The sequence below is a fragment of the Lynx rufus genome, unplaced genomic scaffold (genome assembly GCF_022079265.1).
Source record: "Lynx rufus isolate CCGP_SWC_20201006 ecotype Redwood Valley unplaced genomic scaffold, mLynRuf1.p SCAF_1, whole genome shotgun sequence".
Lineage (NCBI taxonomy): Eukaryota > Metazoa > Chordata > Mammalia > Carnivora > Felidae > Lynx > Lynx rufus.
The window spans coordinates 67,066,739-67,089,354 of NW_025814823.1; positions in this window are offsets into that span (position 1 = coordinate 67,066,739).

A 22,616-nucleotide genomic window follows, 5' to 3' on the forward strand; every position below is an offset into this window, starting at 1 on the left:
CCTCACTCTCTGCTAGATTCTGGAGCCACGAAGAGGACAGGGACACATTTGCCACCCTTACGTGGGTTCTCAACTATCATTTTGACACCTTTCCTACACTTCTACTTCCGGAGGGGTTTTTCTCCACCTTTCTGATTATTCTGTCCCACCTGGTGATGTCAGTCTCTCCCGCTGATGGTCTTAACATTCACAGGAGACGTTTTAGGCGATCATTTTCCACATCCTTCCTGGTCTCCAGGAATAGAAGTGTGCAGCCTGCCAACATAACAGCACGTCAATCGGTTGTCCGTTGCCACAATTACGCTACGCAACTAATCTAACAATAATGCTACACAACAATCATAACACTTCAATAGATATAAGAGTATGCATCCATTCAGCTCATGAGACTCTGAGGTGAAGCTGGTCTGGCCGCACTCGGCAGAGGCCTGGCTGCAGGGTGGTGAGTACATTTGCCGGGTTGGGCCAGGCTTGTTTGCATGTGTGGAGGTCAGCCAGCTGTTGGCCGATCCAAGGTGGCCCAGTTCATCAACCTGCAGGCTAGCCCAGGCAGGTCCTTCTCATGGAGATGACAGAGAGGGCAAGAGTGACCAGGCCAAATAGTTCAAGGTGCTTTTCAAGTTTCTGCCTGTATCACGTCAGCTGCCATCCCACGGGCCAAATTAGTCACTTGGCCGAGCCCAGCTCTGGAATGGAAGGGTCACACTAAGTGACATGGTGGGCAGTGGGGGCATCCTTTGCAGTCCACCACGCATGTGAGCAAAACTAAGAACTCCAAATGTAGATTATCTTTATTATGAAATATGTAAGCGGAAGTCTATGTAAATCAACGAACAGGAATCGTGTCATGAGGCAATTACAAATGTCACTCTATATTTTAAAGGATCTCAGCAAAGTGTTAGACTCCATCTGCTGAACCTGGTCCAGGCTAGTCCTTTCATGATACCTCCCACAGCTCAGGAGATACTGGGACACAGGGGCAGCCTGAAATCAGCGTGGGTCCCAGGATGACGGTTACTACCAGATGTGACGTCGAGAACAGCAAGAAATCATCACTTCTCCCTTGGTTGTTGGAAGCAGGTCAAAGGCAAATACAAATACCTCTAATAGCCAATTAAGTTAAAGGAAAGCTCACATTCCCACCTGCAGAAAAATACAGAACTTCCTCAGGAACAGGAGCATGCCCAGTAAGGATACCTAATAGCCCCATCCGTTTTGAGACATAATTGCATATAACCCCTGTCCTCTGAATAAAGTAAACTTAAGCCAATTGAAACTAAAGTTGTCTAGACTAACTCACTAAGCGTGTGAATGTTGATAGTGTTGAGGAGACAGAGGCATCAGGGTATATATCACACAAAAAAAAAACTGATGAGTGGAAAAATGGGCACAGCTTACATGGACCTTGGTGACAGGAACTGTTTCCTTTTTTTAATTGTGATTTAAGAAAGCATATGGCATGAGATCTACCCTCTTGACAGCATCTTAAATATGCAGTATAGTGTTAACTCTACACATGATGCTGTACAGCCGATCTCTAGAACTGTTCCATCTTGCATGACTGAGACTTTATACCCACTGAACTGCAGCTCCACAGCTCCCCCTCTACCAGCCACTCTCCTTTCTGTTCCGATGAGGCCGACTGTTTCAGACACCTCATAAAAGTAGAATCTTGTAGAATTTGTCCTTCTATGGGGACAAATTCTGTCCTTCTGTGACGGCCTTAGTTCACTTAGCATAGTGTCCTCCAAGTTCATTCATAGTGTAGCATATATAGCACATTTCTTTATCCCTTCATCCATCCATCATGGATATTTGGGTTGTTTCTACCCCTTAGTAATTATAAATCATGCTACAGGGAACATAGGACTGCGAATTCCTGTGTGAGACCCTGATTCAATTCTATGGGATAAATACCCAGAAGTGGGATTGCTTCATAGTAGGGTGGTTCTGTTTTTCATTTGTTGAGGAACCTCCATATTGTTTTCATAGAGGCTACATCAATTTACATTCCCACCAACAGAGCACAAGGGCTTTACTCTCTCCATATTTCTTACAACACTTATTTTCTGGGTTTTTTATAATGGCCATCCTAAAAGGTATGAGGTGGTATCTTATTGTGGTTTTAATTTGCATTTCCCTGATATTAGTGACACTGAGCATCATTTTGTAGACTATGTCTTCTTATCCACGTAATAGATGCCATGTTTATTTTACATTATTGAAAACAGGATAGGTTCTCTTGGTATATGTTCTTGGGAGATTCAAACACAAAAAGCTATTTCACTCTATAATACTTGTTTCACATATTAATAATGATAAAATACTTAACACAACAAAACTGCATGTACTGCTTAGCAGAAAAACTCAAAAACTCCCCATTCATTCTCCTAGAATAATCTGCCTTTACTTAAGGGTTTTTGTACCTACTGTCAGAAGACTCAGTCTTCAGAATATAAGCTCTTATCCCTCCTTAAAGGTATGAATAGTTGTCGCAAGCATCTTTCCATTACTGCAAAAAGGAAAGGAGGGGAAAAAAAAGAAATTCACAGTATGGGAGAGGAGGTCATTCCATACTCAGACGTTGGTTTGTGCTAATGGGCTGTGCTTATTCAATCAACAGGATCACTTTGACACACACAAACGCCACGTATTAGCCCTCCACTCAGGACAGGCTACATAATTTGCAGGCCTAGTGCAAGATGAAAATGCATAACCTGTTGTTCAAAATTTATTAAGAGTTTCAAGACAGCAACTGCAGCACATTAAACCAAGTGCCAGGACCTTCTAACTGGAGGGTAGTCATGCCCATGAAACCAGGCCGGCCTCCATGGTAAAAAGAAAAGAGGGTCTTTTGGGGGCACCTGTCATACGTCAGAAAAATATGCACGACTAGCCCTGTGCTCCAAAAGTAGCACTAGAAGTGGTAGATAAGACCCTTCAAAACCAATGGGGAAAGAGGGCCCACAAATTGCACCTGTCGATATCAATTTTTTTTTCTAGAAAATTCCAAGGATCACTTAATTTCAACACCCAGAGGTTGGAGTTTTGCAGTCAGCCAGGGCCAGACCACAAGGCATCAGTGCTTCCTTGCTTGTCATAATTAATTTCTTGGCAGTCGTTGCCAGGGGAGAGAAAAGTTACTGAGAATGACAGTCACACAATCTCCCCAACTGACACAAACACACGAAGTTCAGAGGAGACTTGGGGAAACCCGAATCAAACCCGGCTTTACCACGCTCCGTGTAACTTACTAACCTTAAGCAGTGAGACAGCCATGAGAATGAGAAAGGAATTTAACAATGGGAAGTCATCTTTCCTAAGTAGTTGCAATTAGCAGCGATCCTAAGAATTTCACAATATGAAAATGGACATTTTGAGAAACCTAGCTTTGCAGCACTCAGCACTTAAGTAACCAAGTTTCCTTAAGCTTGTGGTGATTTATGAAGTGAGCAGTTGGCCTCTTCATCTATTATTGTTGTCACCAGATTTATTTCCTTTAAAAAGTTTTTATTTATTTGAAAAAAACATAACCAGCAATACAATCAGAACCTGAGTGATTTATTCTTGATTCTGCAAATTACATTAATGACATAATAACTTTAATATAAAAACCAGGGCTGTCAGATGGACACATCAACCAGTCGATGGAAACAAATCATTTTCTCTTATGTTTAATGATTCTTCCAAGAAGTAAATCTAAGAAAACAGCACAGTCAATCAATGAGGAGGTCGCATATAATTGTCTCTCTCATCAGCAGAACTGAAAACAAAAGTTTCCTTTATTGTGTGAATTTCAACTAGTGGAAATCAATTCTTGCACACAGAGGGAGGGGAATGCATGGGGTGGACAGACATCAATGTCTGATTTTGATATTGTAAAGTCCCAGCAGAACAATTATTGCTTACCATGGCTTTTTGTGACTGTCCAAATACTCTGCAAGTCAAGGTTAACTTACCTCTTTCAGGAAAACTCTGATTCTTTAAACCATGTCATGTACAATAGGGAGCTTGGAGAGTCTACGGTCCTGTCCCAACTTTGTCATGTGTCATGTTCTTGGAAAGACTGGAGACACCCTTCTCGATGAGGGCAGGCTGTGCAGTGAAGACATGATGTTTGCAGACTGAGAGCTATGTGTCTGGGTTGAACCCACCTGCAGAGCTGTGTGGAGCTTCTTTGAACCTGGAGCTGCCCAAGAAGAACATGACAGGGGACCACTAAGTTAGCTCTGACTGCTCCTTTTAGACGCAGCGCAGCCAGGTCAATCATCCTAAAGCACAGCCACCCGCATGCCCTTCTTCAAACACCCTAGAGTGCCTCCCATTGTCAGCTGTCCACTTCTCCACATCTGCACTGCCCTTTTCCTCGTCCCAGTCCCCAGGGGAGCATGGATTCAGGGTTGGGACCTCAACTTTGCATTTTCAGGGCTTTGATTTTATTAGCTCACCCAGGGTATAATCACACCAACCAAGCTCCTGAGGCTGAGTCATAGCCAGAATAAGTTTTCAAGAAAATGTAATCACTTGGTAAGTAGAATTTTTCACCGGCTGCTCAGTATTTTCTTGATAAAGAAACCCGAGGACTCTCAGTGGTCAAGGAGTAGAGCATGAGGAGTTGGTTGATCTTCATGAACAGTGTAGTCATGGGATGATAGCCAGCATCAGTCAGGAAGTATTTGTTGCATGTCTACCAGCTGTCAAGTTCCAGGCCCTTGGGGTTCTTCAGTGAACAAAAATGACAAAAGAACAAATTCCTTGTAGAGCTCGTATTCTATGGGCAGAGACAGACACTAAAAACAGTACATGATGAAGTAAGTAAATGATAGCAGTAAAAAAAGCAAATATATATAGCACTTACAATGTGGTTGATGCTGTTTTAAAGAGTTCATTTATTCCTCATAACATTCCACTTATCAGATCATATTACCATCCCAGGTTCGCAGAGGAGGGCACTGGCTTGCCAAAGGTCACACGTCTGACAAGAGGTAGATCCCATCCATCCTCTATGACTTTTCTACTTCTTTGTACCTTATGGATACATATATACTTTACACCTTCGTACCTTCTGGATATATTTGTAGGATAAAATCCTAGAAGCAAAATTACGGGATCCAAAGGTATGTGTATTTTTAAGTTTATTTATTTTCAGAGAGAGTGTGAACAGGGGTGTGGCAGACAGAGAGGGAGAGAAAGAGAGTCCTAAGCAGGCCCCACGCTGTCAGCACAGAGCCAGATGTGGAGATCAAACCCACAAACGCTTAAGATCATGACCTAAGCCAACACCAAGAGTCAGAGGCTCTACTGACTGTGCCACCCAGATGCCCCAAAGTATGTGTATTTTAAATCTTGATTGATCATTTCAAATTGCTTTCCACAGAGGTCTTACCAATTTACAATTTATAATATGAGAGGGCTTTTCTCCACATGCCCTTAATGGCACTGCATACATCCAGAGTTTTTTATCTTTATCAAGCTGATAGATGAGGAATGGCATCTCATTTAGTATTTTAATTTCCAACTCTTTAATTGTGAGTGTGACCGAACATTTCTTTCTTTGTTAATTGACCGTGTGCGTCCATGTGCGTGAGTGAACTGCCTGTTCTTGTCCTTTGCCCATTTTCTTTTGGGTTATTCATTTTTTTTATTAACTCATATGAGCTCTTTGTACATTAATGAAATTAACCCTTTGTCATTTATGTTCCAGGTAGTTGACCCAGTTTTTTACTTATTTTTTCTTTAAGATTTTTTTCTATGTGAACGTTTAACATAGCTCTCATTTTTTCACTTTATACTTTCTGTTTTTACTGATTCACTTACTGAGACTCTCAAAGGCCTTTTCTCTATATCAGGGTGCATTGAACTCAAATGGACTAAAATTTCAATTTATATTTCCAAAAGAATTTTATTCCAAATGAGTTACATATTTTGACTTTCAAAATAATACTATTTCAAAAATATGATTCATGATGTATCTATGGCCAAGTGGGACAGAGGACATTATGGATTGGTGGATTCACAACTGGTTAAAATATTTTATTCTGTTAATATTAATCGAGATCCGTGCAACCTAAAAGAAGATGGTATCTAGTGGCATATAACTAGTCTCCGTATTTAGTTCCATCCTGTTCGATTTTTTGATTAACTACTTGAATTAGAATACAACGGGTATCCTTTCTAGATTTAGCAATGGCACAAAGCTGGATGGATGTTAATACGCTAGATGTCAGATACATATTCAAATTGACTTTGACAGCTTGGAACAATCAGCAAAACTAATAAGATGAAATTTAATAGGGACAAATGTAAAGTTCTGCAATGAGGTTTAAAAAAATGTTGGACCAATTATAAGATGAGAGACACCTGAGCCATTGGCAATTCAAATAAAATTGTTGAGGGGGTTTCATTTAATGAAACTTGCAATACTGGCCAATAGAATTGCCAGAAGAGCTAATGAGATCTTGAATTGCATTAATAGAAATATTTCACCCAGAATAAAAACAGTAAGAGTCCCAGATGTATGTTTTGCTGGTATGCCTGAGCTGAGAGAACTGCTTTAGTTCTGAGTGTCATATTTGAAGAGATACGTTGACAAAATGCAGTTCCTCCAAGAATGGAAACCATGTCATTGGGATATTTAAGCCAGAAAAAAAAAAAAAAGTTATTGGAGAGTGAGTAATCACCTTTAGATATTTAAAGGACTAGGATATGGAAGCATGATTTTACTTATCCTTTGTAATCACAGAGAGTGGGACTGAGTGCAGTCACAGAAAGGGAAACATCTACTCTGTTTAAGAAAGAATTCTCTACTATTTGGAGCCATCCACAGATTGAATGATTGCCTGATGAGTGAGATTTACGTCATCAAGAATATTCAAGTGAGGTTCAGGGGTGTCGTAAGAGAGGTCAAGCACTGGTTGAGATCGGATATAAAATCAGTCACAGGGCATTTGTTACATGTTAAACAGAACCAGGTTTGCAGCTTCAATGTTAGTCCTATAATAATGTCACCTTCAATTACCAGTATCCCATTAAGCATTGGCTGAATGGGAAAGAGAGGGACACGGTTGGTTTCAAGCTCTCTTATATAAGCTGCAGCCAAGGATATGAGTGCACCCTTGGAAGTATGTCTTGCACGAGAACATCCATCATGTCTGCTAAGGCAGGGGGAGAAAAGATGAAAAACCACTGGTCCAATGCTCTTTCAAAATTCCTTCCATTCTGGAGAACCTAAGATCTTGCACCTGGGAAAGCTGGGATAGCTTCGGTCAGGAGAAAGTGATTGGAGACGGCTGGCAGAGGTTTAGGAAAGCAGTAGCTGCATCTGAGGTGAGGAGGGGTTTGGCCACAGGTAGGTTCTCCAGAGCGGGAGGTGGGAACTGGGTCAGTAAACAAACGAACTAAGGAAGAGATCAAAAGTGGAGCTTGGTCACATGGCAAGAAGCAAGAAACTAACTTTTGAAAGTAGAGTTCAATGAAACCAAGACCCGCATGCTCTTGACCCAGCCTATTTCTGCCAATGTCATCCCCTATCCTACCCTGGCCACACCAGACAGCTGCAGTTCCTGAACACATGGCCCTCTCGTTACACCTGCTGTCCCCTCTGCCTGGAACGTTCTCCCCCCCCTTTATCCATGGCGCTCTATCAGTCCTTCCTCCAGACCTGGCTCACACATCTGTGTGAAGTCTTCCCAAGCCTCTCCATGCAGAGATAGGCACCTCCTTCCCTGTGTTCTAAAAGCTCCTTCCACATAAGGATTATATTAGTAATTATTAGTGTTAATTATTCTTAATGTCTGACTGCTGCACTAGACCATGAGCCCCTCAGAGCTAGAAACAATGTTCCACTGATTTTTCAAATCCTGCCAGGTACATATTTGTGGCTCAATAGGTATATGATGAATGAATAAGCGAAGGAGTGAAGGAGTCAAAGACCAGCAGCACAGCTGAGGTCATGCTGTGGACGCAGATGTCCTGTCCCTTCAGCCACGAAGGGGGGTGAGCCCTCATGTGACAGCTGAGTAGCCCCAGCTGTGGAGATTGAAATAGTTCCGGGATAGAGACCAAAGCATGCCATTATACATGATTCCCAAATTTTCCTGAAATCTTCTAGAGACCCTCGTACAGTGTTTCGCCTAAATATAACGGTCCGCACGATATGTATAGGTATTGTGCAAATGATAAACAAACGTATGAATAAATGGATGAAGACCCACTTCCACAAGTGTGAACTGTTTTTGCTGAGTCTGAATGCCTACCCCTCCCTGCTTCCAAGACTTACTTCACTTCCTTCTGAGGCATCCCCTGTCCTCTGCTCATTCTGGTCAGCGAGGTGCCTGACTCAGATGAACGACCACCTCACGCCAGTTTTGGCTGGTCACCAGTGAGGGATGACCTCACCCATCTGTTCATGTGCTCCCTGCTCTGTGACTCAGTGCTCCACTACTCCCATTGCCGTTGCCTTTCCCAACCAGAAAGCCGCTCTCAGGAAAAGGCACTCCTCACATCTGCCCTGCTCGAGCCTCAGGTCCTACCCCTGGAAGTCCATTTCTGTCTCCAGGCATCGCTTGTAAGGACCCCTCTCTCCCTTCCCTATTTAAGTATTTTTTTAATCCTTCCAACACAGGCCTATCTAAATGAGGCCAATGCTTACTTAGCACCTATCATATGTCATCCCCTGCGCAAAGGCCTGAAGACACAGGGATGAATGGCATACAGTTGTGTTCCTGGTATTCTGCCTCCCGCTGGCTGCCCTGGCCCCAGACCTGGGCTCGCCATCACCCTGCCTCCCTAGGACTGCATTATCCTGGGTTTCTTTAGAATGTTACTTTCTCCCAGGAGACTTCGAATCCGTCTTCTTGGAAACCTACCACAGCATCTAGCCCCATGCTAGATTCGTAGTAGGCACAATAAGTATTTGTCACCTGAGCCAGAGGGCGTGGGTTTTCATGGGTTGACATGAAACCCATGTCATCTTAGGAAAAAACCTCCAGATCTCTTGATTTTCTTGGACTGGACACGGGATGGGGAATTTTACTCTTTCCCCTTTAGTTTTCTCATTAGAGAAAATAACTACATTTTCAGAATGTAAAACAGGAATTAAAATCATCTCATTTGGGTTATATTTTTCAGTGTAATGATATGGTTTGCACTCTCTTTGCCAGAAAACTTGGATTCTTGTGACATTTTTAAGCTATGGCTCCTGGTTTCTTTTTCCTTCTTTGTGCCTGGGTTCGGTTTTACATAGGGTTGATTTTTATGTCAGAGAGTGGAAAGACATGAGGAAAACAAGCCGGACCCACAATTCAGAAACACATTCTCTATACCGAAAGATATGTACCATCAGCTAACGGTAAAGTCTTTCCCTTTCTATGCACCTGACTCTTTTTGTCGGAAAAGCACTTCTCTTCTCAAAGGAAAAAAAATAATAAACTAAAATGTAAGCCACCATTAGGAGTATAAAAAAGATTGTAGATAGCTGGAAAACGGATTACGCAGCGCAACAGGATGAAATAAACCACGGCACCAAAAGCCAGAGCTGCTGAGGATCAATTACCACCGAGCCCGGTAATGATCTTCTTACATCAAAAGCCCTTTCAAGACATAGCAACATACCTGCCCTGCAAAGACTCTTGAACCAGAGGATAATGTAATCATCAATACTATATCCTTTCTCTTTTGTGAGCACTTTAGAAAAAGCCCGGTGGAGTAGTGACTCTGGTATTAAGTGTCATTTTAAACAATACCTTGAAACCATAATGCAATCTTACTCCTGAAACGCGAAGTGTTTGCTGCCATGGTGGGTACACCTGTCGCGTCTGGTTGCTAATAGAATAAATCTGTGATTTCCTTTCCACTTGCTTTCTCACTTCTTGGCCGGCTGAGTAAGTTGCAAATCAGTTGAACTTACCCCTCGTTTCTGTTTTGTTTCAGGATCTGGTATTTGTTTGTGCTTTATCTTCCCCTACCTCTTAATAAAAAGAGTAAACCAGTCTGCCTGTGAGCGTATTGACTGCGCTAAGAATGCGGGATTGTGTTGCAAAGGAGCTCAGGCCTGCAATGTTATCACTCAGCAGGACTGGGTCCCATCAGAAGGCACATGGCGTGCCATGACGTAGCTGGTCTTGGAGCACAAAAGCAGACTTTTCTCTGTGAATTAGACAAACCCCACAAAAGGCCACAATAGCTAGCATAAACACCATTTAATACCATTCACAGGCTAGTGAAGAGATGGGCGTTGACTAAGAATTGCCACAAAGCCAGGACATTGTGGTCAGATGAAAGGGGGCCTAGTGAACAGGAAGCATCATTGGAGCAGGCTGACAGTCACCATATAACGGCGGGATTGTGGGGCTGGCACTTACCCCAAGGGTCTTTGCAGTCAGAAAAATAAAGAGAAATTAAAGCATAAGGAATCCTCTTTGTGGGCACTTAAAGCCCATGAAGCAACACAAGAAGCTATACAATTGTCTTTTCAAGACTCGTCTGTGCTTTAGATAATTATGAAAAGGAAACATTTGGGGTGTGCTTACTTATAGGATTCTATATCACCCATTGGGAAAACTCATCTGTAAAAACAGATGAAATTTTCACAGCGATATGAATAGCTGTATAAGATCTCGCCTCATTTTAAAACAGGAAGAACTAACTGCAGCTGGATTAGTGGAGCTCTTCGCCATTTCTGGAAGCTTCTTTTTGGTACATGAGGTGTCCAGGGCAGGGCACCCTCATTTTTCACCAGGTACATGAAGAAAAATAAATTTAAATAATTTATTAACTGAATAAACCCTTGGAAATAGAATACCTACCTTTAAAACATTTATGTCTCTGTTTAAAGGAAGTTAACTTATATGGACATTTTAAAGTAGGAATTTAAAGTACTTTAATTCTGAAGCAAATCTGTAATGATAATCATCCTTTGGTGCATACTGAGTTTGTTTGTTTGTTTTAACATAATAGGCATACCAAATAGAGTGAGGAAGATTGGTGCTGAAAATATAGAAAGATTTTAGAAGGGACCCTAGAATGTTCTGGAATGTCATTTCACTGAACAAGAAATGAGAGCCAGGGAGTTTAGTGACCAGCATAGTCATATAAGTAGTAACAGCAGCTCTGGTTAGATTTCAGTTCTCCTGATTCCCTGTTCTACGATTTTGAATAGAGAAAAAAAATTTTTGAGTGTAGAAATAATTTTCCTGCACTATGTCTCTCAAAAATAAATAAACATTAAAAAAAAATTAAGAAAAAAAAAAGGGAGCGCCTGGGTGGCTCAGTCGGTTGTCTGACTTCAGCTCAGGTCATGATCTCACCCCTTGTGAGTTCGAGCCCCGTGTCAGGCTCTGTGCTGACAGCTCAGAGCCTGGAGCCTGCTTCAGATTCTGTGTCTCCCTCCCTCTCTGCCCCTCACCCACTAGCACTCTTGTCTCTCAAAAATAAATAAACAGTAAAAATTTTTCAATTAAAATTAAAAAAAATTTTTAATAAAAATAAAACCAAAAAATTAAAAAAAAGAAATAATAATTTTCCGTGTAAAATAAACTTTTCGGTTCTTCATTTAGCTGTTTAATCTTGAACAGTTGCCTACCCTCTCTGCACCTCACTTTTACTATCCGTACACTGGGGTTAGCCTGCCTCATAGGGTTGCGGAGAGGGATTAAATGAGTTAGTGTATGTAAAGTGTTCAGCACAGTACCTGACCTCGAGTCATGCGATATAAACAGCTGCTATTCTAATGTTTATAAAACAACAGAGAGGGCTTTGAAGACCACAGCCTCATCGAACCCTGGGGCCATCGGGGAACATCCGGATGGCCTCCATTGGCAGGTGAGGAGTCTGCAGACCAAAGAGGCTGGATTGGCCCAGGGCAGACTGACAGGACCAGTTCCCAGGTCTAAGTGCAAACCACAGCTCTTTGTCTAACACCACTGTCCTGTCTCCTAAGACCTTATGAAATACTCTGAGAGCAGTGAATCCACCCAGTGTCATCAAGCAAGAAGAATAAGGCTGTTGGTAGAAACTGACTCTGTACATTAAATTGTCTTTTCTTTGGAGCAATGTTTCTCAAATTTTAGTGTGATTTAAAAAAAAAAAAAAAGAGTAGAGGGGCACCTGGGTGGCTCAGTCAGTTAAGTGTTCGACTCTGGCTCAGGTCATGATCTCACCGTTTGTGAGTTCGAGCCCCACGTCTGGCTCTGTGCTGACAGCTCAGAGCCTGGAACCTGCTTCAGATTCTGTATCTCCCTCTCCCTCTGACCCTGCCCAACTCATGCTCTGTCTCTCTCTCTCTGTCTCTCTCTCAAAAATAAATAAATATTAAAAAGTAATTTTCAAAAAAAAGAGTGAAGAGGTCTTTCCCAACAAATTCTAATCCCATAGGTCTCATGTGCGCCCGGGAACCTGTATTTTTAAAAAAGCACGCTGTCCCCCTCAGGTGATTCTCAGGCAGGTTGTCTAAAGACCACACTTTGAGAAAAATTATCTTAAAACATCAATTGCTTCCTTCTTCCCCACCTCCACCTTTCGGTGGGTCTCCATTTAGTTTTCTCATTTGTACTCTGGTTTTACTGTTGCCCATTAAGTTGGTCTGTTAGCACTGATGTCAGTGAACAGGATTCTTTTATTACCAGTAAAAAGTAACTAGCAAAAGCTAGTTCTGTGGGAGCTGACCCAGTTAGCTGTCTCAAAGCCCCAAATTCTGACTCTGTCTCTAGCCAGTCCTGTTGCCAACCGTAAGTACAATAGATGTGTGACCAAAGTGTGCCACAAATCATTGCCGGTAACTTAACACAAACCAAAAAGCTCCGTGAAATACATGCTCTGCTCAATGGTGGGTTTCTCAACATCCGACATGCGTTTATTCATCTCCTGACCATCTTTGTCCAGAACTAGGGTTTTGGAAAAGGGAGATTTACCTAAACAAGCCCCCCCCCCCCCCCCCCCCCCCCCGCTCAGGCAGGCTGTGATCTCCTAGGGAAAGGAAAACATACACACACTTGACTTTGAGTAAAAGGCACCTTGTATCACCCAGCTTGTTCTGCATCTAGTTCAGCTGCTGGTTTCTATTTTCTTTCTCTCCAGAAGTTGCTTAAAGTCACACAGGGATCAGATAATGAGAGAAAAGCCAGAGCAAGGAAGATAAAGCAGGAAGAGGCCATCTGCTGGCAGTTTTCTCCCCATCCATTTCTTCACCTTCCCTATTTCTGTTCGCCTGACTCCTCTCTGCATCCTGAAAACCCTGTGTACAAACATCTTTACATATCACTGTAGCCCCATCTGAAAAGGTACACTGAACAAGTATTCTGTGTGGGGCAGTGTGCCCAGCCCCATTAACGGAAAAGGAATGACATGGGGCCTCTGCTGTCAAGCAGGCGGAGAATATAGTTTACAGGACCGTTTGTTAATGTTTTCTCTCCACCCCAAACTGGATAAGGTCTTTACAAATAATGACGTCATGTAATCTGAACCATAAGCCTAATAGCATGATCACCCCATTTACAATGAAGAAAGCAGGGCTCGGGGAGGTCAGATAACTTCCCAGCCTCCTACACAGGGCAGTGCAAGACAAGAGACAGAAGCCCGGCCTGAGTCTAAAGTTCTCAGTCTTCACTTCTCTGCAAGCACGAATCCAAACTTTCCGAGCATTTGCTACAAGCCAGGCCCAGGGCTTGAGGAGATTATGCTAATCCGGTGTCACGAGTTCTGCAGTGGGACACATTAACCGCTAGCTAAGCAGTGGTTCTGAACCAGGGGAGATTCTGAGACTCACACCCAGCAGGGATATTTGTCAATGTTTGGAGACATTTTTGTTGGGAGCAGAGGATGCTTGGGCAGGGAGAGGGACCATGAGCCTGAAGAGGTGGCAGCCAGCCTGCGTGCCAGTCGCGGACGACGCCTTCATCCCATGGAGAGAGTGGAACAGCCTGGGATCAGAGTGGGCAGGGGACTGGCGGTAGAGAGACGATTCTAATGAGGGCATCCAGACAGCAGGATCTGTCTGTAGATACAGACAGAAAAAGATGCACAAGGCTTCACAGAAGAGGAATCAACCCGCTTCGGCCAGTTAGTGGGGCAAAGAAGAGGGAGGGGTCCAGGCCCGGGTTTAGAATCACGGGGACTATGAGGTGTTGAAGTGAGAGAGGAGAAATTCTCAAGGCAGGTAGGCTGGTTTCTCAGGATGAGCCTTTTCCCTTACTCTCTTCCCTTGGAAACCTTATGAAGTGTCCACTTATTCTTTCTTAAACTGGCCAAAATGCAACGGAGTAGGCTGAGCACTGAGCACTGTCTGCCATCGGGGTGGCCCTGGGCGTGGTGTTTATGGCCCCTGAGCCCCGTCAGCCCTCATGTTAGATGAGCTAATGCACATTAAATGGCTCCGAGAGCTAGCATGGCTGTACCCCGAAGGGCATTCGGGTTTTGGTGAGGATGGCGAGAAACTGGAATGCTTATACATTGCTCGTGAAAATGTAAGATAGTACACAACCACTTTGGAAAGCAGTTTGACAATCTCATTGAAAGTTACACATAAATTTGTCATATGACCTAACAATTCCACCTTCAGGTATCTTCCCGACAGAAGTGAAAACATGTGTCCCTACAAAGACTTGTGTAACATAAAAAAGTGGAAACCACATAAATATCGGTGGTGAATGTGACACAGTCTTGCAATGAAGTATCATTCAGCAATAAAAAGGAAATAGTACTAATACATGCTACCACACTGATGAACGCCAAAAACATTATACTAAGTAAAAGAAACCAAACGTGAAAGACTGCATACGTATTGGTTACCATTGTATGAAATTTCCCCAAAAGGAAAATCCATCAAGAAAATATAGATCAGTGGTTGCCTGGGACTTGGGGGAGTAGGCATGGGAGCAGGAGCAAACACCCAAGGTTATCTTCATGGAGTGATGGAAATATTCTACAAGTGGTTTGTAGTGATGTTTGCACAACCCTGCTTTACCCAAAATCATTGACTGTATACTTACGATGGGTGGATTTTATAATATGAAAAATTTATCTGTTTTGAAAAATGACTAGTGATGATTTTCTCTTTCGATAATGCTCACACTAGATGCATCACTGTTAATAATAATCACTCATTATCTAAAAGAGATAAGATGTCCCCAGAAATTGGACATAAGCCTACTCTTTGAGAGTGAACACAGAAGAGGCAGGAGACAATGGTCTTGTCCAAGGAGGCTGAGAGACGATCGAGTGTGACCCAGGGGCACGAATGCAGCCCTACCCATGAACCTCTAGCCTCATTACTTCTGGTTTATACATCAGTCTGTCATGAGTTTGGTTGGCACGACTAAATTTCACTATACTTGTCTGACTCTGGGTCCCCTGGCCCGATTCATCTGGTTTGCCTCAAGTATTTCTTCAAGGCTATACAAAGGTCAAGTTCAGCTCAGTTCTTGCTTAAGACATTACAATCTCTCAATAATTGGCAAAAACTTGTCCAGCTCGATTAGACTTTAAAAGCACACCAGTAAGCCCAGAATTTTAAAATGTTCAAAGTTATGGATAAGACAAATCATGGAACTGACTATTACTTTCTCTATGTTTGTTCTCATTGCAATGTGAGAGCCCACTAAAACTCTAAATCAAAAACAGCTCTACCTCAGAAACTTTGAAATCGACTAATTTAATATAATTATATTCACATAACATAAGGGATTTATTTTAAATACAATCAGAAACCAGGGGCGCCTGGGTAGCTCAGTCACTTAAACGTCCAACTTCAGCTCAGGTCATGATCTCACGGCCAATGAGTTCGAGCCCCACATCAGGCTCTGTGCTGATAGCTCAGAGCCTGGAGTCAGCTTGGGATTCTGTGTCTCCCTCTCTCCCTCTCTCTCTGTCTCTCTTTCTCTCTCTCTCTCTGCTTCTCCCCTGCTCACTTTCTGTCTCTCTAAAATGAATAAACGTTAAAAAAAATTAAAAAGTAAATAAATACAATCAGAAACCAAATACATGCACAAATTAAGGCAATATTCGTGGTTTGCAGCAAATTAAGGATTAACAAAATATTCCAGGCAACATGTTAAAGAACCCACGATTTAAGTCATTACTTGGCTTGTCCTTAGTATTTAAGTCATAATTGGATGCAAAGTCTTGACTTAGCTTGCCCTCTTCATCGGCACACATTAGACATACAGGTTTTCATTTGTGGATCAAGTTACCCCAACTTTGACTACAAATCATTAGAGCATGACAACAGTTAACACTGACCGTCCAGTTGGTACAACTGGCACTTTCCCCATTATCCGAGTCTTGAAACAGCCAGTGGCCCTGAAAAAGAGGATGTCTGCTCTTCCCCGGCCTGTGCTGAGGAAGGAAGTTGTGAGCAGAGGAGGCAAGGCAGAAGAGCCAGGCACCCGCTCCTTTGGGGACTTTATCGTGACAGTGGCCTCCAGATGGGTCGAGCTGCAGCTTTCTGGCAGCCTGTGTGAACTGCATGATCTCATGCCTTTCTGAGCCCGGGACAGAACTGAGGGGCTTTATTTGCACTGCACCTGCCCTGTAAGCAACAGCATTGATTTCTGCTCCCAGAAACTCTCAATAAGTGTAACTATTTCACTGGGATGCTGTCCTGTTTATCACCCGGAAAGAAGACTCCGGGTTCTCATGCCTCTGTGATGGAACTTTCATCTTTATTTTCCAGCGGGTTTATTTTTCGTAAGATACTTCAGAGACCAGAAACCCACCACACACAGCCTTTAGTTCTGGATCTGTGAGAAATGACACAACATCATATTTCATTATTTCTTAAAAAGATAATGCATGATTCGTCTGCTTCTGCCCACTGACTCACAGTAAATTTCTCATAACCGAAGGAATCAAGTCAAAGGAAAAGCATTAAAATGACACTTTCTCCTCTGTTCTTTAATGGAAATTTTCTTCTCTTTTTCCTTTCGAGGTTTTAGTTGATTAGCCATAGCAGATGGTCATAATAACCCATAAAAACAGAGAAACCAAAGGGACTTTGTAAGATCAGCTTCCCCTTGACTTAGTTAAGTTCAGATCTTGCCAGAGGGATAATTTTTTATTCCCTCTGTAAGATCTCTAAGGAAAGAGACTTCCCAAACTCACATCATATAATGCTTCATGACTGATGCTCCCAACTATCCCTGTGCTCCACTGAAGTTGGATTTCTTCTTGTAGTTCTAGAGTTGGACCTCCCTTCATCCTCTGCGTCCTGTGTAACCTTCACACTTTGGAGCACCGTCAATGTGTCTCTTTGTGGCAAAGGGATTCCAAAGCCTTCAGAATAATTGTTCTCTGATTATTATAAAATCACAGTACTTAAGAATTGAAAGGCACATCATAGACTATCATGTGACTTCCCTGTTGTGCAGGAATCCCTCTACATCTTTCCAACAGCTCCAACCCCTACTTAAATGGCCCCTGAGATGGGGAATTCATTTCATCAGAGGTCAGCGGTCTGCCATAGGGCAGCCTGTGTTGCCAATAGATCAACCCATTAAAATGTCCAGTGAGCAAAATTTGCCTCCCAGTAACTTCCACTAGGTTCTAAATAGTCTTTCTGGAAAGAGACAGAACACACAGGAGCCTCTTTCTCATAGACTTTCAGATAGTTGACCATACTGATGCTATCATCCTTCTCCCGTAACACCAACCTTATAGAAATAAACATTCTGATGATACGAGCTGCATCACTGTGCTTCAGATCATAGGACTGGATTACACTTTGGTCTTAACGCTGGGGTCCTCGTTTGCATTTACATTGCAATAAAACTACATTAACACCAGAAATCACAGTTAACACACTATATATGTAACATAAGTACATGAATGGTAAAGAAAATGTTAAATAAAGGGGGAAAAATCTCCACTTGAAAGTAGCAACTCTATAATGTTTCATGTTAGTCATCTTCAAAATGGCATATGCCGAAAATAATCCTTTGGGGTGATAGGAAGAGAAATATAACTGATATTTCTTAACCTAAAACATAAAAAGGAAACTAAGCCCTAGCGATATTGATTGCCTGAAACAGTACATGTGTATACTTTATAAATAAACATGCATAGTTGGGGGTACCCACTCAGATTTCCTTAATTACTGGGATGCACTTTCAACAGTATCTGGGGACCTGTGGTTGAAACTATATTCATTACCTATTAATTCATTAATGTAAGCTATAAATTTCTATAAGGAGAGTAGAATATTAGTATCCTAAAACACAGGAGACAGATTTTACAACGTAATCCATGATCACGGCAACCAAAAAATAAATCAAAACTGTATTTTAATGTGTTTTAAATTGCACCAGCTGTTCTAATAACTAAATCAAATAGGTACACTTTGTCTAAAGCTCTCCAAAACAAGGCAAATGGAAACAAAATCTCCTTACAAAACCAGAAATTACCAAAGGTGTATTCTAATACCCACTTAATCTACTTATAAGTCACTGATTTAACTTTTCTATTTTAATGTTGTGGCTATTGTAAAAGTTACCTGAGTCAAGATAATATACGTTTTTTCTTAGCGATTGTTGGTGATGATTACCCTGGGACCACTTTTATCTTGGAGCAGTGGCGGATAAAGCAGATATAGACTGTGTTTTGTCCAGGTACACAGCTCATCAATCAGGACAGTACAAATCTATGCTATGGGATAATCTTGAATAAAAGGTTAATGTTTTATACCTTTCTCTATCTTTAACATGAAGATAGTGGCATGAAGTTATGAAGAAACATCTAGCTTAAAAGAAGAAGGCAACAAAAAAAAAATAAGAATTTAGGAAATAAAGGAAGTGAACCTAAGAAGTCTGAGATAGTTACCTTATAGAGACAGGATCCGGGCACAGTTATTTGAAAAATATTTCTGCTCTCAATCTGCCAGTGATATTTACACACCGCAGTGGCAGTAATATCGTAGCAAATCATCCTCAAAATGGGGCAGTTCACTGTAATATGAAGGAAAAAGAAACACTTGAGAAGCACATTATTTATGCAGTGAATTTGCAGCACTTTCTAAACAACAGCAGGTGAGCACGTGCGCACACACACACACACACACACACACACACACACACGGTGACACAAAACACCCAAAGCACTGACTACCTATGTGTCCGTTTTTCTACGATTTTTATAAGACAAGCTGTTGTTATTAAAGCTGATAAGTCTCATAGGTGCCCCTATTTAGGATGCACTTTAATAAATGGTCAGGAACTTCGTTTTCGGAAGGAGCCATGAGCTGGATCGCTTCTCTCTGCATTTCAGTGGTGATGCAAAGCAGGGCAGCACGGCCACAGACACAGCGGAGTCCCGAGACGTTAACATGCATCCTCCGTAATCAGGAGTATTAGTCAGCTTTGCCGTCTTCCTTTCCACCCATTCCCCTCAAAGTCCGACCAACAAACACTGCCCAGCGCCAGGGCCCCTGTCGCCCGGAAATTCTCTGACGAAGCTGCCTGATTTGAATCCTAACTAGAAAACCAAAAGACTAGAGCTCAGACTCCAGGGGAAGATGAATAACATATATGGCCTTCTCCCCTGGAAAAAAAAATCTAATTATATGTGTATAGATTTTTTTAAAGGTTGGCACTGAAGACTCAGAAACGTATGAAAATCATATTTACCCTCAATAGGAAAACTGCAAGGGAAGTGGTACTCTGAGACAAAGGGCCAGCTCTGAAACTCGGGAGGTGGCAACAGAATGCAGGCACGTGAGGAAAGTGTGTCCATAAAGCATCCTTCTCCTCTGTCGTGTGGGGAGGAGGGTTCAGAAGCTAGGAACCATCACCCTTTCCCTGGTCTCTTCTGAGCATCTTCTCAGTAAGTAGGTGCTCCTTTTCTCACCTTGAATGTAATAGAAAATCTTCTGGAACATGAGGGTTTTTTGTTGTTAGTGGTGGTTATGGATTTGCTATACATCTATACTAAAGAATTCAACAGTTGCTACCACACTGTCGTTACTAATATTAAATAAACTGATATAGGAAGGCCATACAGCATCGTACTAAGAACATGAACCTTGGACCCTGAAACGCCTGGCTTTGCGTCCTCTGTCCATTAGCACGCGCTGTATGGCCTGGGCAAACTATTTAAATCCCCTCAGCCTCAAGACAATGGGAGAAGATTACCTCTTACTCAAATTCGGTCTAAAGGAAGGTCTGGATTAGATGTGCAAATGTGTGTGTACATCACATAGGTTGTCAGTAAACAGTCGTTATTCGTGTTGTCATAAATTCACAGCTATTGTTGAATATTCAGGTTAAGCTGATAAGGGAAATATCTTCTATTCGAACTAGAATTTATTTCTAGTTCTCTACTCTGGACAGATGTATTATAGTTGTTCTATCAGAACCCCAAACCAGTTGCGTGCTTCTGCTTGTAAATATTTACCATGTTGTAATGTGGGGGAGAATTTAAAAGGAAAAGTAGTCTCCTGGATAAAATCAAGGATGGCACTTATAATCACATCTTGCTTTTAGCATCTCCTCTGGTCCCATATGCGTCCATTACCCTGATTTTCAAAATGTGGTACAAAATGAACTGGTGGTCACGAATATCTTACGGTTTCTTCTGTTCTCGTGCAAACTGTAAGTGTATTGGATACATGTATAATTTTTTGATACATGCGTAAGTTTTAAAATTATGACCAGAGAAATAGTTATTGATCCAGATCAAACCTCTGATATTTTGCAAATATAGGTCCCAGAAAAGCAGTCCGCAAACTGAAATATTAGAGGCATAATAGTATCCAGAAGACATTTTGCCCCAAACTTTAAAAACAAGACAGGGCCACCACCACATCTTAGGATATCATTAATATAGATTTCACAGCTTAGAAATGTTGGCCCTCACATCTACTAAGGCAGGCAGAAAAGGTTCATTAAAAACAAAAAGGATTCCTGAAGATGTACAACCGATATTGCATGAGGCTGAAGTCAGCTTCTTGATATCTGTATTTTGAGAACTGGTTTTACTGCGTGACAAATGACACCAAAACAGAGCAGCTTAAAATAACAAATATATATGATCTCGCAGCTTCTGTGGGCAGAAATCTGGGAGCAGCTCACTGGGAAGGAGTGTTGTAGTCAAGCTGTTGAGCAGGGCTGCTGTTTTATCTGAAGGCTTGACTGGGAAAATGTCTACTTCCAAACCCACTCATGGGGGCCACCAATAGGTGGGCCCCAGGTCCTCACCAGCTGTTAGCAGGGATTTCAGTTTTCTGCCTTATCATGGGCCTCTCCACTGTTTGCCTGAATGTCTTCATCCCATGGCAACTGGCTTCCGCTAGGGCAAGGGACGAGAGAGAGAGAGAGAGAGAGAGAGAGAGAGAGAGAGAGAGAGAATATGAGCCCAGGTCTGAAGCCATAGTCTTTTATAACTGAGTTTGGGAAGTGGCATATCATCGCTTCTCTGTATTCTGTTGATCACACAGACAATTCTGTACAGTGTGGGACAGTGGGAGAGGCTGACACAAAGACATGAAGACCAGCGGGGAGGGATTACTGCGGCCATGTTGGAGGCCGGCCACCACAAAACTTACAGCCGGTAACAGTAGAATGGGCTTCTGTCTGCCTTTAAGCTGTGAGTTTTCTCTGGCTGAAAGAAGACAGGCCTCATGGCTGTGGGAGGGTCTTGGTTAGAGCAAAATCAAAGGAAATGATTTATTCACAGGCACTTAAATGTGAGGCCATTCCTGAAGGTGTATGTTGTAGTTGTGTTTCTTTTTTTTTTTTTTTTTTTTTTTAACCATTGGGTTTTTTTTTTTCAACGTTTATTTATTTTTGGGACAGAGAGAGACAGAGCATGAACGGGGGAGGGGCAGAGAGAGAGGGAGACACAGAATCGGAAACAGGCTCCAGGCTCCGAGCCATCAGCCCAGAGCCTGACGCGGGGCTCGAACTCACGGACCGCGAGATCGTGACCTGGCTGAAATAGGACACTCAACCGACTGCGCCACCCAGGCGCCCCTGTAGTTGTGTGTCTATAGAGAAAACCTGTTTTTCCTGTGGCTTTCCTGCAGGGATGGAAGAGATCATGACAAATCAGGATTTGTCATGATTTCTTTCCAAAGAAAGCTTTTCTTTTATTCCAAGTCTTCTCTACACGGAATGAGGCGGGAGAGGTGATTTAGAAAATTCCACTTTCGCCTGTAGTTACTGCGGCCTCCAAACAGGTTCAGTTTGTGAACAAATCTAGTCAGGGGCTAAATTTTTTTTTCCGAGAAGTAGCTTGAACTCATAGAATTCTTTTTTTTTTTTTTTTTTCAACGTTTATTTATTTTTGGGACAGAGAGAGACAGAGCATGAACAGGGGAGGGGCAGAGAGAGAGGGAGTCACAGAGTCGGAAACAGGCTCCAGGCTCTGAGCCATCAGCCCAGAGCCCGACGCGGGGCTCGAACTCACGGACCGCGAGATCATGACCCGGCTGAAGTCGGACGCTTAACCGACTGCGCCACCCAGGCGCCCCAGAACTCATAGAATTCTAAAGCTGCAAGCTACCTAGAACCACGTTGTCTGCTACACAGATGACCTAAAGGGGCCCTGGTTACTAAGCGCCTTCCCCAGAGGACCGTGAGGTGGAGGCAGAATTCAGACTTAAACTCTCTACGGGATGATCTTTATATCATTTT